We start from the raw sequence: 16,957 nt of genomic DNA on the forward strand, positions 1-16,957 counted from the left end.
AGAACAAAAAATAACACCTATTAAGATATTGGATTTCAGGAGAGCAGGCTTTGAAGGGATGAAATGCTGCAGGAATGTGAAGTTTTACACAATTATGTACAAGGAATGCAAGCAAGTAACATAATATCCGGGATGTTTTGGGCACATAATAATAAGATAATGGCCGGGAATTTCCTTAGAGCTTTTTCCGTTCTGCCAGTGTAATTTGCTGGAAGTGCAGCAGGAAACCCTGTTTACGAGCATAATAATCATGACACTTTTAACGTTACTCTTTGCAGTGTAATTAATAAAAAAATAATAAAATATGGAAATATTCCATAACTAACACTAACAGTAGCCAACTCTTGTACTCTGTTCAGAATGAGTAATTGAGAACATCACAGTCTATAAATACATCTCAGGATTGGGCATACCGTTTTGGTTTACAACTTACATAGCTATATTGCACAGAAAAATAAAGAAAGACCTTGCATTTTGTTGTACTCTGCTTCAGCTTTGCCTTCTCAGAATCAGAAATTTTTAAGCACCTTCATCTTTCATTGACTCCTCTATAGATGGCTTTGAATAGAAATAATAGCCCTGATATTTATGGGGAGACATGTTCAGAGTGGAGGGGAGGAGTTCTGGATGGGAAACTTAGAAATACAGGTTTCCCGGATGTCCTGCAGATTGCCTGTCAGATGGAAAAGCCTGTTGCGCAAGGCCCCAGCTGAGGAGCTGAGAGCAGGGAGGAATGCAGGAAATGACCACAGTCGGGGCAGGTCTCATCGTTGGGGTGGGCAGGGGTGGGGGCATAGTTAGGGGAGGAAATGGTAGTCTGGGGGACAGATGGTGGTCGGGGGGAGGGGAACATATTTTGGTCAGGAATCTCATGTTCGGGGGAGAGATCGTGATTTGGGGGGTGGGGGCGGGGGAGAGAGAGATTGTGCAGGTGGTGGGAGATTGAGGCGGGGGGGAGGGGTGAGGGTTTATCGGTGGGAATCAGCGATCATGGAGATGAAGCAAGTAAGCTTGTTGGGCCGGGGGAAAACACTTCTGCTCCTCCTGGACCACAAGCAGTGCTGTAAATGGACTTAGCTTATGGATCTTCCGTTCTCACCTCCTTTTTCCTGCCGGGTTTCCTGAGGCCCGGGAAACGTGGTGTAATATATAAAAAGCTGTACAAATGAAGGTATGCAGCTTCCTTAAAAGCTGTTCCCCACTGACCTGCCTCATGAGAGCAGATTGGTTGTCTGCCCCACCTCCATTAAAACTGCAAGTGGGTGGGTTCAAGGCAGCGTGAGGTTGAGTTTGAATTTTTTTTTACCTCTCACCTGACCCAAACCCACCTGTTCTTTGCTGTTAAAATTACCCCCTATATGTGCCTTTACTGTTAAAGTTGAGCGATAGGAAGATGGCATGGACTTTTTAAAATAGCTGCTTAACAAGCAAATGATAATGTTAATACCTGGTCTACTTCCTGAGTATCTTCTTACCCACATGAACAATTTTATGAGAGGATAGAAGTGAATGACTAATTTGTTGGCATGAACATGAAAAATAACCATGTACAAACATACATAGATTCATGGGGTAGATTTTAAAAGCTGGTGTAAACAATTCGGGCGGGTAATGTCGTGCCATGTTCCCACCGTCACCATTTTTACTTACCTTAATTCAGGCATGGGAGAGTTACCTGCACCTGTAGGCAGGCCTACTTAACATTGAAAAGTCGCGGCCCAGTGACATTTTAACTTCCAGTTTCAGGTGGCCTACACAGGGATAACCCCAAGAGCTGAACCATGGCGGGAGTTACGGAGTGGCCAGATGAAGGCAAGGTAAGTCTAAAAAAATACTCTTTTGTGGAATCCTTATGGGCCAGGAGGAGCAGGAGCAATGTTCTCGTTAAGGTGTCCGTATGTATGGCTGCGCAGTATTCTACAGGCCGTTCACAAACCTTTACATTGTAAATACCGCGCATGCGCAGAAAACTAAAAGGGACTGTGCATTGAAAGAGACAGGCTGCGCAGAACAAAGCGTTGCTCACAGGGACTATTGAGCTGGAGAGCTTCCCTTGGGCCCCACAAAGAGTCCTCGGGCCTCCCCAACTCCCTTCTCCCTCCCAGTGCTGACCTCAGTGGCCAAAGCCCTTTCCCAAAACTAACTTTATACCGGGAACCATTCTGTGGGTCTTCGGCATCCTTGGGTTCCCAGCCCAATTTTTGCTACCTTCCACCCTGCACTTATGCCCATCCCAAACGTGTCCCCAATTAAAATCGACACCACGGAACTCGGGACCACAGAGAACCCTTTGGCCCATTAGAGCTGGCTAATTTCTCCAATGGAGCTATCTAGTTTCATCTCAGTTCCCTGCCCTAGATGCAATGCACACCTATAGCAATTCTTCCTGCTAAGAGTCTTTCATTAAAATTTGTACATCTCAATATGATCTTTTTCTAAGCAGATCAATTTAAAGTTTAGGATTTTAGCTGTTCATTGTTTCCTGAGCAGTTTTTCTTGCGCCATTTCCTCAGCAACTTCATTTCACTATTTCCTACCATCAGGATTGTATGATATATGTGGAACTGTTTTTTACTGATCAGTTTATGTAACACAGGGCCTTTTAGCTCCGCAATTACATTTTCAACAATCCTAGTTGTGTAAGTCTATTTCTTTTTAAAAAAAATTGTTCCACAATGGTGCCTCTGTAATTACGGAAAATCTTCCCACACTCTGTCCACACTCTGGTCTACTTTCAAACCCAAAACCAGAAACTAATCTGCAGCAGGTTCAACCATTTGAAAACTCGATTGCGATTAACCCTGTGGAAAAACAAACAAAATACACAAATATATTTTAAAAATGACAAAGTAACTGTTTTTGGGGGATAGGTGCATATGTTTCTCGATGAGCAGAATTGGACACAGTGAGTTCTGGCCTGATCAGAGCACTGTACAGTTTGATCAAGACTTTTTGTGACCTGCATTCTATTATTCTGGGCTTGTATTTCAACATTCTATTGGTTGTGTTTATTGTTGCTTGACGTTGATTGAACATATTGGCCCCGATGTTTATTCGGGATTGTGAAGAGAGCGAGGGGGAGGATTTCTGGATGTGCTGGAAGTTTTAAATGTTTTTAGTACATTTTCCACCCAATAACCGGCCTGAGTGACAGTCTGGTGGCCTGTCTGATGGGAAAACAACCGGGAATCGTGTACCACGTAAGTGGGGAAAGGGGATTCAGAGATTCTGGGGTCGGAGTGGTGAGGGGCGAGGGGGGAAAGAGAGTATGAAATCATGGGGCGGGGGGGGGGGGGCAGAGACCATTGGAGTGTACAGACGAAAGCCTGTTGGACCTGGAGGAAACACTTTTGCTCCACTTGGCCCACAAGCAATGCTGCAAATGTACTGTAACTGCAAATGCACTTACCTTATATATCCAGCCCTTCTTGTCTCTACTTTTACCTTCCGGGATTTCTGAGCTTCGGGAAACCCGGCCAAGATTTATTAAAAAATTCAATTAAAAAACTGTTAAAACTGTTAAAACTCCTTCAAAAGATTTCCGTGATCAACCTGTCTTCTGAAAGCAGATTGGCCACCTGCCCCCCCAACCCGCCTCCGTTCAAACCAGAAGTGGGGGAGCTGGAGGAGGGTTGGGGTCGGGTTTGAAATTTAGTAAATCTTCATTTCCCACCTGACCCAAATCCACCCAATCTTGGGGGTTTAAATTACTCCCATTGAACATTGAGTCGACCAAGATCCCTTGGTCTCCTTCAACTTCATCCGTAGCTACTTTACCACCATTCACAAAGTATATATGATGCCCATTTTGCCTTCCTATGTACAGTACTTTACACTTGTCTGCACTAAATTTTATTTGACATTATTCAGCCCACTCACACATTTTGTTAATTCATTTTGTAATTTCTGGGCTGCCTGTTTTGATTCCACTGCCCCTCCTAGTTTGATATAATCTGCAAATTTAATCAATTTTCATTAGGTTTCTGAATCCAAGTCACTGATGTAAATTAGAAACAGTAATGGTCCCAACACTGAGCCCCCTCTCAAGCACTGTACTCCACTCAGTATATCCATTCATCCCACTTTACACCTCTAATCAATACCTGTTGTTTTCTATCCTTTAGCCAATTTCTTATTCGTACCCAAAATTTGCCTTGAATCAGAAAACTTTTGAATTAAACTAATAATCTTTCATGTAGAATTTTATCAAATGCTTTTTGGAAGTCTAGATACATAAAGTCATTCCATAGTTGACTTGGGTTGTTAAATAAATCAAGGAGGTTGGTCCGTTAGGAACTTCCTCAACTTTTTTTTTAAAGTACATGAACATTAAAACCTCATACATTAAAACTCAAACTCCATATCTTGACATTCAATCATTATATGGTAATATTCAAATTCCCCAACACCAAAGATCAAGGCCAGAATTTTACTGGCACTGAGAGGGCAGGATTGGAGGTGGGTCAGCAGTCAAAATAGAAATGATTGACAGCAGTGGGGAGCCTGCTGTCAACTCGCTTCCATGCTAGTCTCCCATGTGTCAGGTCTGTCAGTGGATAAAGAGTTTGTCACTGCTTAACAGACCCGACACCAAGTGGCGGGGGAGGCAACTTAGATCATTAAGATTTTGCTAAAAGCCAATTAAACACCATTTTGCCCTATATTTACCATTTTTCCAGCTTTTTTATGAAGTTCAAGGCACTCAGGGATCACGTCCGGTAAGTAAGTCGGATGTTCCATCAGTATTCATTCTCCGAATAGTTGGCAGCTGCAACTGTAGTATAAAAGCTACCATTTCACAGCTGTTCACTTTCCAATCTCAGAAGCTGGAGCCTCAGGATTTGGAAGACACATTTGAGCTATATGTAAGTTGGAAGTGTTTGGAGTAAACACTTTATCCACTGTCACCTCCTTGGAACAACCTCTCTCACCATTGACAGATCGCTTCTGTCATCTCAACTTCACTGCCGTCTATTCCATCAGCATCGGTGCCCTTGAAAAAAATCTCATCTTGATCCTCAGAATCCCACCACGATCAGTCCGAACACCAACATCATCAGGCATACCAGCATCACCAGACACACCAGCAGCACCAACAACAACACCAACCTTTTCCGCAATCAACTGATGCAGCACATGACACAGGGCATCAGCACCAAACCACATTGCTGCCCGGGGGGATAGCCTCACCATGACACTTCACTTGACACTGTGTACACCCTGGCTGCCACATGATGTGCCAGGCTGGCACAACCCCACACCAGCACCATAAAGCATCCCTACAATGACCAAGTCATTTGTTTCACATGCATCACCATTACAAGGAGAACCGTTATATCTCACCATTCACTGCAACTCACTAAGCCTTTTCCAAAGGAGCACACAGACCTGTCCAAGAATGCAAAGTGTTGAAAATAAAGATTTCAATGTTTGACAGCACATTAACAGAAAATTTACAAGAACATTGGATAAAAAGCAGAGAGGAACTGAAAGAATGTGTGTGTGTGGTCTGTGCTTGTTTGGCTATTTTGGGAGGTAAGGGGATGATTTTCCAGCAGCAAATAGAATTCAGAGCACAAATAACGTTGTTCCCACCGAGTTTTTTGCAGAATTTTTTTTTTTACAATGGAAGAGATGGAGAAGGTGACACAGCACCCTGTGGCGACTGATACTGGTGAAAGCAGTGAGGTGGGAGAAGAACAATTGGGAGGACAAAAAAGAGCGAGGAGATTCTCGGATGAGGCAAATGCCTCCCTCCTGCAGGAGGTCGAGTCACGCTGGGGTTAATTGACCCAGGGTGGGCGTGGGAAGCCCACCCCAAAGGTCTACCAGAGGATATGGGCTGACATAGCTGAGGTGGTCTCGTCGGCGACCAACGAGGTGCGTGAGGGAAACCAGTGCCGCAAGCGCTGGAACGACCTTGTCGGATCCGCCAGAGTAAGTATTACATTTATTTATATGTATTTATAGACTTATATAATTTGAATTGTAAGTGTAATGAGTGATAAAAATCAGATGTGAGGTCTTGCACTTATACCGGGAATGTTTTACTCAAAGCCTGCGTTCACGGTGTACGTATTTAGGTAAAGAATGATGATCTTCAGAATAATCATGATTACATCTGTCGGTTATGTGTTGTATCAGTCTCTGTGACAGCACCTGGGAACTCAACATCCAGGTGTATTCAATATTCAGGAAGGATAGACAGGAAGGAAAGGAGGTGGGGTAGCATTTCTGGTTAAAGAAGAGGTTAACGCAATAGTAAGGAAGGACATTAGCTTGAATGATGTGGAATCTATATGAGTAGAGCTGCGAAACACCAAAGGGCAGAAAATGTTAGTGGGAGTTGTGTACAGACCACTAAACAGTAATAGGGAAGTTGCAGATGGCATCAAACAGGAAATTAGGGACGCGTGCAATAAGGGTACAGCAGTTATCATGGGTGACTTTAACCTACCTATTGATTGGGCTAACCAAACTGGTGGCAATACTGTAGAGGAGGATTTCCTGGAGTGTATAAGGGATGGTTTTCTAGACCAATATGTCGAGGAACCAACTAGAGAGCAGGCCATCCTAGACTGGGTCTTGTGTAATGAGAGAGGATTAATTAGCAATCTGGTCATGCGTGGCCACTTGGGGAAGAGTGACCATAATATGGTAGAATTCTTCATTAAGATGGAGAGCGACACAGTTAATTCAGAGATTAGGGTCCTGAACTTAAAGAAAGGCAACTTCGATGGTATGAGACATGATTTGGCTAGGATAGACTGGCGAATGATACTTAAAGGGTTGACGGTGGATAGACAATGGCAAACATTTAAAGATCAAATGGATGAATTACAACTATTGTACATCCCTGTCTGGCGTAAAAATAAAACAGGAAAGGTGGCTCAACCGTGGCTAACAAGGGAAATTAGGGATAGTGTTAAATCCAAGGAAGAGCATTTTAAATTGGCCAGAAAAAGCAGCAAACCTGAGGACTGGGCGAAAATTAGAATACAGCAGAGGGGGACAAAGGGTTTAATTAGGAGGGGGAAAATAAAGTATGAGAGTAAGCTTGCAGGGAACATAAAAACTGACAGCAAAAGCTTCTATAGATATGTGAAGAGAAAACGATTAGTGAAGACAAATGTAGGTCCCTTGCAGTCAGAATCCCGTGAATTTATAATGGGGAACAAAGAAATGGCGGACCAATTGAACAAATACTTTGGTACTGTCTTCACGAATGAAGACACAAATAACCTTCCAGAAATACTAGGGGACCGAGGGTCTAGCAAGAAGGAGGAACTGAGGGAAATCCTTATTAGTCAGGAAATGGTGTTGGGAAACTGATGGGACTAAAGGCCGATAAATCCCCAGGGCCTGATCCCCAGGCTATGAGGAGGATGCTAAGAGGCTGCAGGGTAAGTTGGACAGGTTAGGTGTGTTATGTATTGTCCAGGTACATTAAATGTATGGTTGCAATGGGGCGCCACAGAGGGCGCTGTGGTGGGAGACGTGGAAGTACCTGCAAGATAGAGTATAAAAGGCTGCCCAGCACACCTGAGAGTCACTCTGGAGTTACACAATAAAAGACTAAGATCACAGTAGTTACTACAACACCAGACTGTGTGTAGTCAGTGATTTGAGAGCTACATATATCACATTGGCGACGAGGATACGGACGAGCTTCACGCAACCATGGCTACTCTGGGCTCGCTAAAGGATTTTACAGTGGGTAATGATTGGGAGGCCTTTCCGGAAAGGCTCCAGTACTACTTTATAGCAAATGACCTGACGGAGGACACGAACGCACTGAGAGAGAAGCGTAAGGCGATATTGCTGTCCAGTTGTGGCGCTGAGGTTTACTGTCTTGCCAGGGATTTGCTGGCACCCACGAGCGCCATGGACAAGTCATATGAGAAGCTGATTGAACTCATTCATGACCAACTGAAACCGAAGGAGAGCATCCTCATGGTCAGGCACAAATTCTACCACCACTACAGACCTGAGGACCAGGATGTCACCAAATATGCTGCGGACATCAGGAGACTCACGTTGCCGTGTGTTTTTGGCACAGACCTTGATGAGGCATGGCGATACGTTTTTGTTATGGGGATTGGCCATGAGGGTCTCCTTCACAAGCTGCTATCCACTGAACCTACAGTCACCCTGAAACAAGCCATCACTATCAGCCGGGCATTTATGACCTTGACTTGCAGCACCAAGCAGATGATCCCCCACACAGTCTCGAACCCGGCAGGCACTGCCCACAGGATAGCACCTGTCATGGACAAAACTGCAGGGCAGAGAGCACGGACCTCGGGGTCCTGCAACTCAGAGTCTTCCGAGGGGGGCTAATTGAATAGCACCCGTCAGCTGCGCTGCGGAGGAAGCCATGGGGCTCACCGGTGCAGGTTTGCGGAGTATATGTGCAATACCTGCCACACGAAAGGCCACCTTCAGCGTATGTGCAAAAGAAACCTGACTCACCGTGTGGCTGAGGAGACGGTAGATGATCCACCATCCTGCGAGGTGGATCTGCGTTTGGACTGTATACATGTACCGACGATTCGGCCCCAGTGATTTTGGAAGTCAAGATTAACGGAGTCCCAGTGAATATGGAAGTGGACACTGGATCGGGTCAGTCGCTGATGAGTCAGGAAACTTTTGATAAACTGTGGATCAACCCAGCTGCATGACCCAAGCTGGTCCCGGTCACAGCGAAGCTGCCACCTACACCAAGGAACTGATACCTGTTCCTGGCAGAGCAGATGTGCAGGTATCTCACGGGAGCGAGACACATGGTTTACCTTTGTGGATCATTGCAGGCGATGGGCAGATGCTACTCAGCAGGAGGTGGATGGGGAAGGTCCTTGGATGCTGGGAAGACTTCATTCCTCCACAGACCGCTGTCTCCCGTGTTCCCAAAGAGCAGCGCCGACCGAGCTGGAGGAGAAAGAAGGGCTTTGATGGGTTGCTCCAGCAGGCACCGTCGGCCCGCAGGCAGAAGTCGGCTCCGGAGGATGCGGCGGTGCGGGGGCCGGTGCGTTGTGATTCCCGGGTGCGGTCGACGTGTGGTGGGTCCCGAGAGAGAGTCGAGAGCGAACTGGTAGGCAGCAGCAGGCTAGAGTTCAGAAGGGAAACCAACCTCGCAAAAGGGTCCGGAGAAGGAAAGCTGTTCATCGGTGGTCGAAATCTCAAGACAGACGAGCAGGCCCTGGAAGACGTGCTCTCCAGGTACGGGCAGATCTCCGAGGTGCGAGTGATCAAAGACACCCAAGCGTCCCGCGGTTTCGGCTTCAGCATAATTGCTCTTCTCAAACTCGCTCAGCAGTGCAGTCAAGCCACACACATCCTCAATTGGTTCAATAATTGCAGGAAGTTCCTCTTCCACAAAATGAGCGTTTAACCTACGCCTTTTCTGTACCATTTCTTCAGGCACGCTACGTCTCTTTTGGCTTGGAACCTCCTTTTCTGTAATCGGCTGCAACTGTTGGCGGAGTTGTTTCAATGTAAAGGGGCACAGCGAGCTCAAGATGGTGGTGAGCCTCGTGGCAGCAGAAGTCTGCAGAGAAAGGCAAGCAGAGCAACTAAAATGGCGGCGCCCAGTGGAAGCCTCATGGGAACAACAAGATGGCGTCTTAAAAGGGAAATGTACTCGGGAGTCTTAAAAGGGCCTTACACCATTGGCGGTCCCCACAAAGAGACTTTTGTAAGGCAAGAACGAGTCTAAATGAGTAATATGATTTGTATGATGACGTGAGTTAATATTTTGATGCTGAAATGATTACTGTGTTTAAAATGATGGGTGATTTATGAAAAGAGTTAATCCACGAGGTACAAGAAAAAGGGTTAATGGATCTGTGACTAACATGACTAATGGACTAATGCGATTGCTGATTTTATGTGATTCATGCAATGGTTCAGCGGCAGCAGATGAGCCGCAAAGGTAACTACTTTCTGAGAACAGAGGCAACGCACTAGTTGCGATACCCTGTCTCAGCGCAGCCCATTACCTCGGGCAAAAAGGGGCAGTATAACGCCCAGAGGAGCTGGAATTAAATAACTGTTCAGTGTACCTGCAACCTTTTGTTGTAATTCTTCAATGCATCTATATGTACCATACAAATGCACTGTCTATGTATACCTGGTTTCTGTTGGAGGTTATGCTTGTGTACTTCATCACCCATGTAAGGACTGCAAGTACCACATGCTTGCACCGGATCACAAGCATAATCTCCACATGGGGAAGAAGAGGGAAGTGGATGGTCATGGACTCACACTCACAAATCAACCAGGACGAACAAGGCCGAGGTTACCGGCAATGGCTTTTGGAACTGGGGGGGGAGTGAGATGTTATGTATTGTCCAGGTACATTAAATATATAGAAACATAGAAACATAGAAACATAGAAAATAGGTGCTGGAGTAGGCCATTCGGCCCTTCGAGCCTGCACCGCCATTCAATGAGTTCATGGCTGAACATGCAACTTCAGTACCCAATTCCTGCTTTCTCGCCATACCCCTTGATCCCCCTAGTAGTAAGGACTTCATCTAACTCCTTTTTGAATATATTTAGTGAATTGGCCTCAACAACTTTCTGTGGTAGAGAATTCCACAGGTTCACCACTCTCTGGGTGAAGAAGTTTCTCCTCATCTCGGTCCTAAATGGCTTCCCCCTTATCCTTAGACTGTGTCCCCTGATTCTGGACTTCCCCAACATTGGGAACATTCTTCCTGCATCTAACCTGTCTAACCCCGTCAGAATTTTAAACGTTTCTATGAGGTCCCCTCTCATTCTTCTGAACTCCAGTGAATACAAGCCCAGTTGATCCAGTCTTTCTTGATAGGTCAGTCCTGCCATCCCGGGAATCAGTCTGGTGAACCTTCGCTGCACTCCCTCAATAGCAAGAATGTCCTTCCTCAGGTTAGGAGACCAAAACTGTACACAATACTCCAGGTGTGGCCTCACCAAGGCCATGTACAACTGTAGCAACACCTCCCTGCCCCTGTACTCAAATCCCCTTGCTATGAAGGCCAACATGCCATTTGCTTTCTGAACCGCCTGCTGTACCTGCATGCCAACCTTCAATGACTGATGTACCATGACACCCAGGTCTCGTTGCACCTCCCCTTTTCCTAATCTGTCACTATTCAGATAATAGTCTGTCTCTCTGTTTTTACCACCAAAGTGGATAACCTCACATTTATCCACATTATACTTCATCTGCCATGCAATTGCCCACTCACCATGGTTACAATGGGGCACCACAGAGGACGCTGTGGTGGGAGACCTGGAAGTACCTGCAAGACAGAGTATAAAAGACTGCCCACCACACCTGAGAGTCACTCTGGAGTTACACAATAAAGAACTAAGATCACAGCAGTTACTACAACACCAGACTGTGTGTAGACAGTGAATTGAGTGCTACATACATCACAAGGTGAATGGGCAAATGCATGGCAGATGCAGTATAATGTGGATAAATGTGAGGTTATTCACTTTGGTGGTAAAAACAGGAAGGCAGATTATTATCTGAATGATGACAGATTAGTAAAAGGGGAGGTGCAATGAGACCAGGGTGTCATGTTACATCAGTCACTGAAGGTAGGCATGCAGGTACAGCAGGCAGTAAAGAAAGCAAATGACATGCTGGCCTTCATAGCGAGAGGATTTGAGTATAGGAACAAGGAGGTCTTACTGCAGTTGTACAGGGTCTTGGTGAGACCACATCTTGAGTATTGTGTGCAGTTTTGGTCTCCTAATCTGAAGAAGGAAGTGCTTGCTATTGAGGGAGTGCAGCGAAGGTTCACCAGACTAATTCCCGGGATGGCAGGACTGACATATGAAGAAAGACTGGATCAGCCAGGCTTATACTCACTGGAATTTAGAAGAATGAGAGGGGATCTCATAGAAACATATAAAATTATGATGGGACTGGACAGGTTAGATGCAGGAAGAATGTTCCCGATGTTGGGGAAATCCAGAACCAAGGGTCACAGTCTGAGGATAAGGGGTAAGCCATATAGGACCGAGATGAGGAGAAACTTTTTCACCCAGAAAGTGGTGAACCTGTGGAATTCTTTACCACAGAAAGTTGTTGAGTCCAGTTCGTTGGATATATTCAAGAGGGGGTTAGATGTGGCCCTTATAGCTAAAGGGATCAGGGGTACTGAAATTGCATGATCAGCCATGATCATATTGATGGAGGTGCAGGCTCGAAGGGCCGAATGGCCTGCTCCTGCATCTATTTTCTATGTTTCTATGTTTCTACTTAGCAATGATCTCATGCAATGATCTCATGCCATGTCGTGCTGGTGTTAACTTTTATAGAAGAAGCTTTCGAGGAATAGGGCCAAGCAGAGGCGAACGGGTGGCGGGCCACCAGTCTTCAACGACCTCACTGACATTGAGGAGCGGGTCCTGGCACTAGTGGGGAACCACGCCCAGTCGGCCACGCAAGCAGCTGCAGAATCTGATGTGATGCCACGTGTGTAAAGTAAATACCATTGCGTGATGTAAATTCAATAGATGCCACACCCACTCATATCTGACCAATAATATATGATAGATGAATGATAAAAGTGTTCTTTAAATAATGATGGCCTCATGAGAATCATTGCAATACAGAACTTGGTGATGATCATGAAATGTGATGTCTGTGATGATTTTGATAGTGGTGGTGCTTTTGTCATGCATATGCTGTGTGTAGCGCTGGAATCACCTTGCAACCCTAGCACCCACTTCTCCTCTAATAACCTCATTTATGTTTTGCAGCTCAGCCAACAGCGTGGCCCCATGCAAGATCACCGAGCCCATAAGGTGGGGGCGCAGGGCAGGACTCACTGAACGATCCTCCATCTGGTGCTAAGGAGCCCTGATTCTCGTCTGTGGATCTGCTTGGTCCCTTCTCCATGGATGACAGTGCTGACTTTGAGGAGCCTGCATCGCACAGCTTCATAATCCATTCGACACCGATTACATCTAGTGCTCCTGCGGCCATTCACTCCTCCACCGTGGAGGTACTGGGCCTAAGCATCTTGCCACAGGGCACGCAAGGTGTCTCCAGGATGGCGCCGACCAGGCAGAGGTTGGTTCGACGCAGCAGGTCTGCTCCACGAGTGGCAGATCTGAACGGCGACATGGTACATGTCCAGGAGGAATGTTGACATAGGTCAGCAGATCCTACAGACAATGGGGGGCATATCTCAACAGCTGGCCAGTATGCCACTATGGCGGAGTATGCGCCGCAAATGCTGGAGGCCCTAGAGATGATAGCCAGGAACATTGGTGGCAGAGGCCTCACAGTGGTCCCGGAGCGTGGCACTGCACCTCAAGGTGCCGCACCCCCATTGCTAACGACACATGAAAGCCAGGAGGAAGATTTTGCTTCTGGGTCGGAGCACGTTCCCACCTCAGGACCGTGCTCTCCCGTATCCAGCCAACCAGCGGTTCTGCCTTCATCCCCCCCAATGAAGCAGCATCTGAGGAGCTCCTTGGCCATGCGGATTGAAGTCAGGAGGGGGAAGGGAAGTGAGGTGCATGGCCGCAGGTGTTGTTTTGGTCATATTTTTATGTTGTTGTTGCTATTTTGTTGGGAGGTTTGGGGGAAGAGGGTAGGGGGCTACCTTGTTGTTTTGTATTTGTGTTCTGTGTTATAGAAATGTTGAATATTTGATTGATCTAAATGTTATAAATTTGTTGTGGGGTGGGGTGTTTTTTACAGTTAAAATTATGATTTCATACAAATGCTTTGATGTAACATTACCTTGTTGCGCATTGTCTCAGATAGCTGCAGCATTACACACTGGTGTTTCCTTAGCATGAAAGGGGATAATTAAACTTAACTCGAATCAAATTAAATTTTAACTGTCATCAAGGTGATGCACACCATTGATGTATGAGCTGCAGACACAGCAGTGTTGCAGCTTTGTAAATACCACCAATGTTATTTCAAGCAAAGCGCTCATTTATGAGCTGCTGACGTAAGAGTCTTGCAGCTATGTAGCCACTGTGGGCCCTTTCCTGCAGTCTAGAAGGTGGCGGGGGCATGGTTTCAGCATCAGCCTGATTGTCTGGCCCGAGGTCATCCTCCTCTTCCTCTCTCTCCTGAGGTGGACCATCTGTCCCTTCTGGCAATTCTTGTCCCCTCCTGATAGACAAGTTGTGCAGCATGGAGCACACCACCACGAATTGATCTATCTGCTCAGGGTGGTATTATAGCTCGCTTCCTGAGTGGCTCAGTCATCTAAAGTGCTGCTTAAGCACTCCAATGGTTTTCTCGACGATATTGTGTGTGGCTCTGTGGCTCTCGTTCTACCGCTTCTCGGCTTCTGTCTGGGTGTTATGCAGAGGGGTCATCAGCCAGGTGGCGAGACCATATCCTTTGTCACCAAGCATCCAGCATTGACCTTGTGGCTGACTGGTAAACATGTCAGATACAGTGCTCTCACGCAGGACGTGAGCATCATGGATGCTGCCCAGAAATTTTGCATTCACTGCCATAATAATTTGCTTGTTGTCGACAACGAGTTGCACATTCAGGGAGAGGAATCCCTTTTGGTTCTGAAAAACCTCTGCATCATGAAAAGGTGCCCGCATGGTGATGTGCGTACAGTCTATTGCTCCCTGCACCTTGGGGAAGTTTGCAATTCGGTAGAATCCTAGAGCCCTTTCAGTCTGAGCCTCCCTGGTTATAGGGAAGTTGATAAAATCCATTCTGCGTGCATAAAGGACTTCAGTGACCAGTCGAATCAGCAATGTATGGCATGTTGAGAAGGAAAGTGCCGCAGTGAACTTAGTTCGGTCCTGATGGTGCTGGCAGGCTGCACATCTCTCCTGATGAGCTGGCATATCTCACCGATAACCTCTTTGTGGAAGCGATTTCTCCTAAGGCACGTGTTATCGGATAAGTTCAGGTAAGACCAATTCTCCCTGTAAGTGTGTGGGGTCTCGTCCTCCTCAGCAGTCTGGCACGTCTTAGATTGGGCACATAATGCTGTTGAATATACCTTCTGCCATCTCTAGTCTGCAGCATGTGCATAGCCATCAAGACAGGCTGAGAAATGACAGGCCCCATTCCAATAACTATCAGTATTATACCTATTGTTCACAAACAACACATCTTCCCACTAAGACACCTAAACTAAATTCCAATCATCCACATTATGATAAAATGTTTGTTCAGATGTTCAAATCACCTTAAAAGACCTCCACAGTACATCAAAACTCCCCAGAAGTTGAAGTAGCCTTTTAAATGAAGCGACCTGCGATGTACAAAATGGCGTCCATACCGCTGGTTTTAGTTCAGGTGAGAGCAACTTTTTCACAGTGATTTTTTTGGCGATAAATATTTTTGGTGATATGTTTGTGAGGTGCCGGAAGTGACGCTCAGCGATATTTTGTGCGTTAGTTTCGGCAATTCTGATCTTTACGACAAAAAAAATTGGGCGGGCGGTACTATTAATTCTTGCCGTTAAGTACATGGTGAAAGTAACACTGGGTGATAAGTGAGTGATAAGTGGGCGTTATTTTCCATTTTGTGCCTAAATGGGTAATATCGAGGCGTTATACCTCATCTCAGCATTAAAATGGACGTTAAGTGGGCGGTATCGATGCAAAAAAAGTGGAAAGTCTAGCCCCAGACCCCATGCACTTAAAGATCAAACTCCATACACTAAAGATCAAACTCCATGCACTAAAATTGATTGGCTGTTGCTTTTCTCCTCCTAACTTAGTCTGTGCTGCTCCATTGTAGTCCACTACTGCCATTACTCTTGGTCTGCTCCTCTTGATGCTACTACCTCTTCCATCTTGTTCACTATGCACTCTCTAAAGTAACTATTTTCCTATGGGTTGGAGTGTTTTCAACTTTGCAGACTGGGGGATTGGTAATAAAGACTGCATCATGATTGATCGAAAATGCTATGGCTTCATTGGTATAAAGGCACCAATGATGGAGCATCCCTTGGTGGTGTGTTGAGAAAGCTCAAGAAATCCAGCAGCCAAAGAACAGTTGGTGGGTGGAGAAAGCTCAAGAAATCCAGCAACTAGCCGACAACCACGACTTGCGAGGATTCTTCAGCGCAGTCAAGACGATCTATGGCCCAAGCACCCAAGGCCCTACCCCATTACTAGCCAAGAAGGAGAGGTGCTCATCAAGGACAGAGTGGCAGTCAGTGCCCGCTGGAAGGAGCACTTCAAGGATCTCCTCCAGCGAGACTCTGTCTTCGACATGAGTGTCGTCGACTCCATCCCACAGCATGCTACCCCCACTATCTCAGTGCTACCCCAGCCCGGCACGAGGTTGAAAAGGCCATCCGACAACTGAAGAACAACAAGGAATCAGGAGCAGATGAAATCCCTGCTGAAGCACTAAAACATAGCGGAGAAGCACTACTGTTTCGGATCCATGACCTCATCTCTCTTATCAGGAAGGAGGATATCATGCCAGGAGATCTGAGAGACGCTGTAATCGTGTTCATCTTCAAGAAAGGTGACAATTCTGACTGTGGTAATTACAGAGGAATCTCCCTGCTGTCGATCACCGGGAAAGTTATAGCAAGAATGCTTCTGAATCGCCTTCTTCCTGTAGCTGAAAACTCTTCCCAGAGTTGCAATGTAGATTCCACCAACTAAGGGGCACAATGGACATGATTTTCACCACGCGTCAGATATAAGAGAAATGCAGGGAGCAGCTCCAACCCTTGTACATGGCCTTCTTTGACCTCACAAAAGCCTTCGACACTGTCAACCGTGAGGGATTATGGAGCGTCCTCCTCAGATTCAGCTGCCCTCAAATGTTTGTTACCATCCTCCGTCTGCTACACGATGACATGCAAGCCGAGATCCTGACCAACGGATCCACCACAGACCTATTTCATGTTCGGACAGGGGTCAAGTAAGGCTGTGTCATCGCAGCAACGCTCTTCTCGATCTTCCTTGCTGCAAAGTTCCATCCCACCCTCAGCAAGCT

Source organism: Pristiophorus japonicus, chromosome 2 (genome assembly GCF_044704955.1).
Source record: "Pristiophorus japonicus isolate sPriJap1 chromosome 2, sPriJap1.hap1, whole genome shotgun sequence".
In the NCBI taxonomy this organism is placed as follows: Eukaryota; Metazoa; Chordata; class Chondrichthyes; family Pristiophoridae; genus Pristiophorus; species Pristiophorus japonicus.